Here is an 8,954-nt window from a genome sequence, read left to right on the forward strand (position 1 = left end):
TGACATGCATAAACAAGTCATGATTTTCCAGTCTTGTGCTTTTGTATATGCTGTTCCTTGTTTTGAATGTCCCTTCTACCTAAGCTAGATTCCTTTAAATATTCTAATGCATGCACCTCTTAGGTACCAGGTGTTCCGGCCAACCATGGAAATACAAAGATGTATAAAATACCAACATTATATGACTTATAGGCAAAATGGTATTAAAAATAAAGGTTAAACAAATATTTCATATTAAGTGTACTCTGTTATCTAATCATTTAGTAAATCTTATCTTGAAGTTTTGTTGTCTTGAAATTTTTACACAGGGCGGGCATGGTGACTCATGCCTGTAATCCCAGCCCTTTGGGAGGCTGAGACAGGGGGATCACTTGAGGGCAGGAGTTCAAGACCAGCATGAGCAACATCACAGATCCCCATCTCTACAAAAAATAAAAAAAATTAGCTGGGCATGGTGATGTGTACTTGTAGTCCCAGCTACCTGGGAGGCTGAGATGCGAGGAGTTTGAGGTTGCAGTGAGCTATGATGGCACCACTGCACTCTAGCATGGGAGTCATATCTGAAATTCATAAGATATGAATTATTTGAGGACTGAGACTGTATTAGTCAGAACTCCTTTGGTTGCTAATGACAGAACCTCATCTCAAGCCAGTTTACGCATAAAGGAGTACCTATTGACTTAGAGAACTGCAAAGTCCAGGAGCTGACTTAGCTTTAAGGCTCCTTCTCAGGCATCTCTCCTGTCTTCTCTGCTTCTCACAGCAGATTAGTCTCATGCTCTCATATTTAGGCTTCCTCTGTGTACAGAAGAAGAAGGCTGTCGCCAGCTCCAGTACACAACATAGTTATATCTAGGGATTACAGGAAAGAAACTCTCTTCCATCAACTCACTATCACATCTGTGGGAAGCCTCTGTTAGGCCTTGTTTGATTACGTGCCCATCTTTGAAACAATCACCTCATCAGATTAGCCATCCTAGATCTCCTTCCCACAATTGTGGGGGCAGAGCATTGTGACTGACAATCCCATCAGGACCTTATGAAGTGGGGGAGGGATAAGCTTTTAAAGGAAAAGCTGTATATATGCTCTTAATAGAAGCTAGACATGTAAAAGCAACAGATGCCCACAGCATAGATCATGCCTTAATTATTCTTGTATTCCCCTCTAAGACCAAGCACATAGAAGCAGCTTGGTCTTAAATATTGAATGACTCAACTACTAATAGTACTTTATACTTCCAAAGCATTTTCAGGAGCCAGGTGTGGTGGTACCCACCTGTAGTCCCAGTTACTCAAGAGGCTGAGATGGGAGGATCCCTTGAGGCCAAGAATTCCAAGGTCTCAGTGCACTATGATTGTGCCTGTGAATAGCCATTGCACTCCAGGCTGGACAATACAGTGAGACTCTGTCTCTTAAAAAATTATTTAAAAATTCCCATTTCATAGACATTATTTTATTGTCAATGGTAAAGACAGATGAATGATTTGCCTAAAGTTACACAGCTGGTTTTTGATACAGCTGAGTTCATAATTACATCTCCTGGCTTCTAGTCCAATTTCCTGTAGGATGTCTTCCTCTTTTCTTCTCTCTTGCTGCCAGAAATGTTATTGAAGGGGAAGGAGGAAGGGAGAAATATTTAGATTATGTCTTTCACGGCTTCTTTGAAGGTTTGATATGATGTTTTCCACAGAAGCCCATGATGATGATAGATGATTAGTAGAGTGCCTCTAACTTTTAGCCTAGTTATAAATATATATAATCGATGGCTGTTTGGACTATTGATTTGAGTTGTGGAATCTACTAAACGAAGCCTCAAATATCATTTTGTTTCTAAGGTTAATATTTGCTCATGTGTTTGACAATACTTTGATGTGCTAAGACTGTCATGAAGACAGTTCCCTAAAGGCAGTGTGGTATACTGCAGTACTATGGGATACATAGTCAAACTGTGTTTGACTCCCAGATCCATTACTTATAAACTTGGACAAGTCAGGTAACCTCCATGAGCCTCGGTCTCCTTCTATAAAACAGCGTGATATCAACCTCTATCTACTACACTTACTTCACAGGATTGTGGTGAAGATAAAAATGAGATAATTGTATGGGCCAAGGGAAAGCTTCACCTTTGTCCTCTGAAGGTTTATTGAAAAATCAACTCACAAAGGAGATGAATTGGAGAGAAGACATATAAAACTATTAATATGCACATGGGAAAGTACTATAAAGTGATTACCACCAATCTCAATGGGGTACAGAAGTTTATATATCATCTTGAGAAGAATAGGGGCTTGGATTGTGGCAAAACAGTCTATAGGAGCAGGGAAAAGAGGCGGCCTGGCTAGCAAAGGTGGTCTTGTTATGTACATAAACCTCACAGGTAGCAGCCTTCAGAGAGAATAGATGGGAAAGGTTTCTTTAGACCTTTAAAGGTGTCAGACTCTTAGGTAATTTTTTTTTTCTTTTTAGGTCAGACAAATGAAGGCCCTAAGAGAAAGCCTGATTATATTAATGTAGATTTTTTTTAATAGATGTAAATCTCTCCCCTAAAAGACAGTTTTTCAGCTATTCTTATATTTCTAGCCCTTTTGAATAGCCATCTTGAACTATATCTAGGAAATATATTTTAGGGTGAAATAGTTTGGTTTTCTTCATGTTTGTAAAAATACAAAATGTTTATAAAGTGTTTTGAAGGCCTACATGAACTTTTCAAACTACAAGTTTTACATAACTATGACTTATTTTAAGAACAAACATTAATTCAGGGATAATGTATTATCTGTACGGCCAATTGTGTGGTCATTACTGCTGTTCACAGATGAGATATCCGGTTTTCTTCCCCTTGCAGACACATGGAAGACTGTGGCTGGGTGGACCACATGTTTAGTTCTGACAACATGTTGTGAATGGAAGTGACCTGCACCACTTCCAAGTTAAAGTGTTTAATTTCCAGTGTGAGACCCTCCAGAGCTTTCTCCTCCTTTATATATATATATGGGGAGGGGAGCAGAGAAAGAGAGAGAGAGAGATTGAAAAACATTGGAAATGTTTTGTTTGACAACCTGGGTCCTACTGTAAGAAAATTATGAACCAGAATCCTAGCCAACTCTCTTTGGACATGGGCATGAGTTAGAAATAAAACTATGTTGTTCTAAGACATAAGATTTTGTAGGGTTTTTGTTACTTCAGCATAACCTAGCCTATCCTAACCAAATCACCATGATTGGCTTGGCCGTTATGGACATGGATGTTTTGGTCCATGTCAGTGAAGGTTTATGGAAATTCTGTTTGGTAAAAGAGGCAAAAGAAATTAATCTTGCCATGTAATGGTTTTATGACTTCGTGTGTGTTCCCCCTTAAGCAAAAGAGTGTCACAGAGTAAGCACTTTCATCCCTTTATTAGTATGGTAGGTGAAGGAGCCATGGAGTCAAAACATCCTAACTTGGATTCCCAAATTCAGTATTTACCAACTCTGTTACCTTAAGCAAATCACTTAACCTTCTGAGGCCTCATTTCCTTATCTATAAAATGGAGGTGATGATAATACCCACAGTGCAAATGTTGTATGTAAAATGAGTGGCCTTATTCCTGCCACAAAATACATATCATTCAATGGACATTTACTAAATGCCTATGCTTCCTTCCTCACCCCTCTTCTTTTCTTGAGATAAATGATGCCTATACTATCTATAACAGTATAATTTCAGCTCAATGCAAAAAAAACTGAGTTTAAAGTATCTTAAGGCCGGGTGCCAAGGTTCACACCTGTAATCCTAGCACTCTGGAAGGCTGAGGTGGAAGAAATGCTTGAGCTCAGGAGTTTGAGACCGGCCTGAGCAAGAGTGAGACCCTGTCTCTACAAAAAACAGAGAAATCTACAGGGCACAGCAGCCCACACCTGTAGTCCCAGGAACGCGGGAGGCTGAGGCAGGAGGATCACGTGAGCCCAGGAGTTTGAGGCTGCTGTGAGCTATGATGATGCCACTGCACTCTAGCATGGGCGACAGAGCAAAACCCTGTGTCAAACAAACAAACAAACAAACAAAAAGTTTCTTAAATAATAAGGCAACGTATCATCCCACATAACTGGTAGTACAGAGTGGTCTCTTCAGTTCTCTTGACTCTGCCTCCTCTGCACATGGATTTGATCCTCAGGGTAGTTCCCCTTCTGGTTGGAAGATGGCTGCCAGCAGCGTGGGAACATGTCCAGCTACCTGGTGATTGGTTGGGGTGTGAGTTCCTGAACCAATCAAGGGCTGGGGCACTAGGATTATCTTTAGCCAATAAACTCCACTCCTGAAGCGTCTAGTTGTATGGGGAAGGTGAATATAAGCATAAAATTGGGATTTGGTAGAGAAAGAATAAAGGGGTAATGGAACCTGGGAGGTATTCAATTGCATTCAATATTTATGCGACAAGCATTAGCCTAGGTGATGTGAACATAAGGACCTCACAGTTTGGTGTAGGAAGCAGTACCTAAATAAGAACAGTCCTATGATAGCATGGGTTTGGGATCAGAAAGACATGGATTTTTGTTGTTCTTGTTGTTGTTTTTAGAGACAGGGTCTCACTCTATCACCCAGGCTGGAGTGCAGTGGCCCAGTCATAGCTCATTGCAACCTTAAACACCTGGGCTCAAGCGATCCTCCTACCTCAGCCTCCTGAATAGCTAGGACTACAGGTGCACGCCACCACAGCAGGCTAATTTTTTATTTTATTTTTTGTAGAGACATATTCTTGCTAAATTGCTTAGGCTGGTCTTGAACTCCTGGCCTCAAGCAATCCTCCCACCTTGGCCTCCCAAAATGCTGGGATTACAGGCATGAGCTGCTGCACCTGGCCAGATAGGGGTTTTTGAATCCCAACTCTATCCCTTTCTAGCTGTGTAATTTGGGACATGTTTTTATTTTATTTTACTTTATTTATTTATTTTTGAGACAGAGTCTCACTCTGTTGCCCTGAGTAGAGTGCCGTGGCATCAGCCTAGCTCACAGCAAGCTCAAATTCCTGGGCTCAAGTGATCCTCCTGCCTCAGCCTCCCAAATAGCTGGGACTACAGGTGTACACCACCAATCCTGGCTAATTTCTATATTTTTCGTAGAGATGGGGGTCTCGCTCTTGCTCAGGCTGGTCTGGAACCCCTGAGCTCAAGCAATCCTTCTGACTCAGTCTCCCAGAGTGCTAGGATTACAGGTTTGGGTCACCGTGCCGGGCATGGGGCACGTTTTGAATATCTATGAGACTCAGTTTCCTTGTCTACAAAATGGAGATAATATTTCACTTGAGATGTTCTAGTAACAACTGTATGAAACATCTGTGTTTGCTACATACAGAAGGTACTCAATAAATAGTGTCTTCTATTTATTTTCTTAGAATGTACAATACCTATGGGAGCATGATAAGGAAGCAACTTATCTGTCTGCAGCATCAGACCAAGTTCCTGGATCATAAGTGGTTTTTTTTGATGGGGAGGAGGGGAAATCACAAGTTTGAAAGTAGCTTCTAGATGATAATTGTGGGTATTTGGTATACTATCTACTTATTTCTGTTAAAAGGCTATATTTTAACTCCATTTCAATAAAAGGAGCCAGATTGCTATACTGGGCATTCTTAAAGCTCAAAGCAACTTTGATGTGCTACTATGATGACCTAATTTTGTGCCTAATTCATCTTGTATGGAAAGGAACAAATATTTGATATTCATCTTCATTGTTTTCTGTGGGTTGGTTTCCTGTTATTTTTTTTCCCTCTGTCTGGGGGAAGGGAGTAAAGGAAACTTCCTTGTTAAACTACTACTGTAAGAAACACATTTGAAAAAATAAACATAGAGGGGAAGAGCAGAGTTTCTCGTTAATATTATTACCATCATAATTCAACTCCAAGGTACTTGGAAATAGTATTGAAGCATTGAATACTGTTCATTTACTTAATTAAAGTAACAGAAGTGCAAAGTACCAGAGGGAGTGGCAGATGAACCAGACAAAGAATGCACCCTCATAAAATATATACTCTAGGAGGACGGACACACACATATGCAGGTAATCCAAGTTAGAAAGTGATTTCACTTCAGGCAGTGAGATGATTTTTTTTTTTTTTTTTTGAGACAGAGTCTTGTTCTGTTGCCAGGGCTAGAGTGCCGTGGCATCAGCCCAGCTCACAGCAACGTCAAACTCCTGGGCTCAAGCAATCCTCCTGCCTCGGCCTCCCAGAGTGCTAGGATTACAGGTGTGAGCCACCGCGCCCGGTCCAGTCAAATGACTTAAATTGTTTTTGGAGTATGTGCAGAATTGGGAGAAGACACTTCTTAGAGAAAAGAGAAATTAAAGAAGTTTTTTTAATGGTATGGTTGTTATGCAGAAGAATGTCTTGGTTCTTAAGAAATACATGCTGAAGTATTTAGGGTAAAGTATCATCATATCTAAAAAACACTTTTAAAAGGTTGAACAAAAGAAGTATAAATATCAGAGTACAAATTATTGAGCAACAAAAGTGTACTATGTATACATTTCACATACGTGTGTGTGTGTGTGTGTGTGTGTGTGAGAGAAAGAAAGAAATGTGGGCAACATTAACAATTGGTGACTTTAGGTGAGGGATATAGTTCATTGTACTATTTCCTTTTTTTAAAATTTCAGAATATTATGGGGGTACAAACGCTTTGGTTACATAAATTGTCTTTGCACCACCTGAGTCGCAGCTACAAGTGTGCCCATTCCCTGGACAGAGCTCAGCGAACCCGTTAGGTGTGAATTTACCCATCCCCTTCTCCCCCTCCCACCTGCCCAACACCCAGTGAAAGTTGTTGTACTATTTTCTTAACTTTTGTATAGGTTTGAAATTTTCAACACAGTAAATTGGGTAAAAAAATTAAAAGTTCATTTTTCCTAATTGTCAGAAATAATACACACCTATTCATTGGGAAATTTTAGAAAATGTAGAAAAACATAAAAATAAAATAGTCCCATGATTATGGCAGAGTTTCTCCTACCATCTTCCTTTCTAGTCCCTCCTGCATGTCACTGGACCTCTCAGGCACACAGGCCAATCTTTGTAATTAAGAGTCACATAGGAAGATGAATAGGAGTCGTTTACATTTCTCTAGATTTTATCAATTGGGTTTCAGATCACCCAGGCTCTCTTTCTCAAGTTTAATCCTTTCTATTCAAAAACTACAAACTTTAAAGACAAAATGCTCAAGTGTTGCAAAAAATTATTTTAAAAACAGGAAAATACTTAGGTTGACACTCAAAATTTCCTAAAATTCAGAACATAATTCATCACTATGAAATGCTTACAACCCTTCAAAGCCTTCCTGTTGCAGTTAGAAGGCACAGCTCCAAGATCTGACCTCTGCCTCCTGGCACTTCACTCCCCACACTCTCCCCTCCTTCTTGCCTCCTATACTTTGAATCTCCAAAGCCGACCTAGATGCAGCCTTAGGGTGGGTGTTCCTGGCCTGGATCTTTGGATGGCTGGCTCCTCATCATTAAAAGTCTCAGCTCAAATGTCATCTCTTCAGAGCAGCCACCTGTGACCATCCTACCCAGGGAAGTAGCTAGCTGCTCCCCTACCTGCCTCCTAGCCCTGTTTATCTTCTTAGCTGGTGTTGTTTTTTTAAGTCACTTAATGCTCTCTGAAATTATCTTGTTCATTTTCAGTTTAATCATCTTGTATGGCTTTTCCTAACTAGAGTATAAACTTCCATAAGGCACCCTGTGTGTCTTGAGTCCACTGTATCTCCAGGGTTTAGAACAGGGTTCTATACACAGCAGGTACTGAGTAAATATTTTTGACTGAATAAATATTCCTTTTCATACAATTTCCATATATGCCACTTACCCCGCACCCTATGTCAGCCAGCGTCAACATTTCAGGAGCTGTCATGAGTTTCCCTGTGTAGGCTCCTCAAGTTTCTCCTAAAGAAACGCCATATAAAATCAGAAAAGCCGCCACGTGGAAGCACCTGTAACGAGTAAAAGAAGAACCGTACCTAATAACAAGAGAAATTTGTGATCTGCTTAAAGTGTATCAGCTTCACATCCACCCAGTTCAGGTGATTTTTATAGGGTTAGGACTCCTTGTGCTAAGTTACAAGATTGTTACTACCTTTTTAAGTGTGGGGACACAGGAGGTAAAGAACCCCATAAAGTTAAAATTAGATATGAGAACACAGTATTTGCAGTATTTGGTTAATGTTTACTTTTTCCTCTTTCCTTTTTTGAGCTTAAAAGATTCAGAAAGGCCAGTTCCTGAAAAAGCCTACATAGGCCAATTTTCTGTTTTTCTTTTTTCTTTTTTGAAAATGTACTAAAATTTAATCATCCATAAAAGCTGTGATTTAATCTGACAGTAAAACACAAGAAGCAATATTAGAATGGGTTACTATATTATATATTTTAGCTTTGAAAGCCATAGAAATTAGTTATCCCAGTTTTTCTACAAAGACCCATTTTTTCCCAAAGCATTACACACAATTTTAATTAGAATATGACAGATGATATTTCATAATTTTAAAATATGAAATGAAGTCAATGACTCAAAAAAACATTATCTGCTGCAATGAGTTTGAGGGGAAATTTCATAAGCTATATCATTACAGATATAAAGTGTAATGGTTTAACTTTTTAGTGCTTGACAGGGAGGAATCATGATAAACAGGTCAATATGAAATCATTTGATTGTAGTAGCAATATCTAACATTTGAAATCAAAGGCCAATTTTCTAAACAACAGATGATCACACAGATGACTGATGTAATTAAAAAAAAAATCAGCCCCAAATCGCTTTCTCTTCATTATCCATATAATTGTGATGGTCTCAACTTACTCTGATCCTATGAAGTTATTTTCTGTCAGTATTTGAGGAATGTTATTCACAAATGAAAACACATGGATATAGGTGTCCAACCATCTTCTAAGACTGTCTCTACACTATTCTTTAAAAAATTTTTATTGT

Source organism: Lemur catta, chromosome 12 (assembly GCF_020740605.2).
Source record: "Lemur catta isolate mLemCat1 chromosome 12, mLemCat1.pri, whole genome shotgun sequence".
Classification (NCBI taxonomy): domain Eukaryota; kingdom Metazoa; phylum Chordata; class Mammalia; order Primates; family Lemuridae; genus Lemur; species Lemur catta.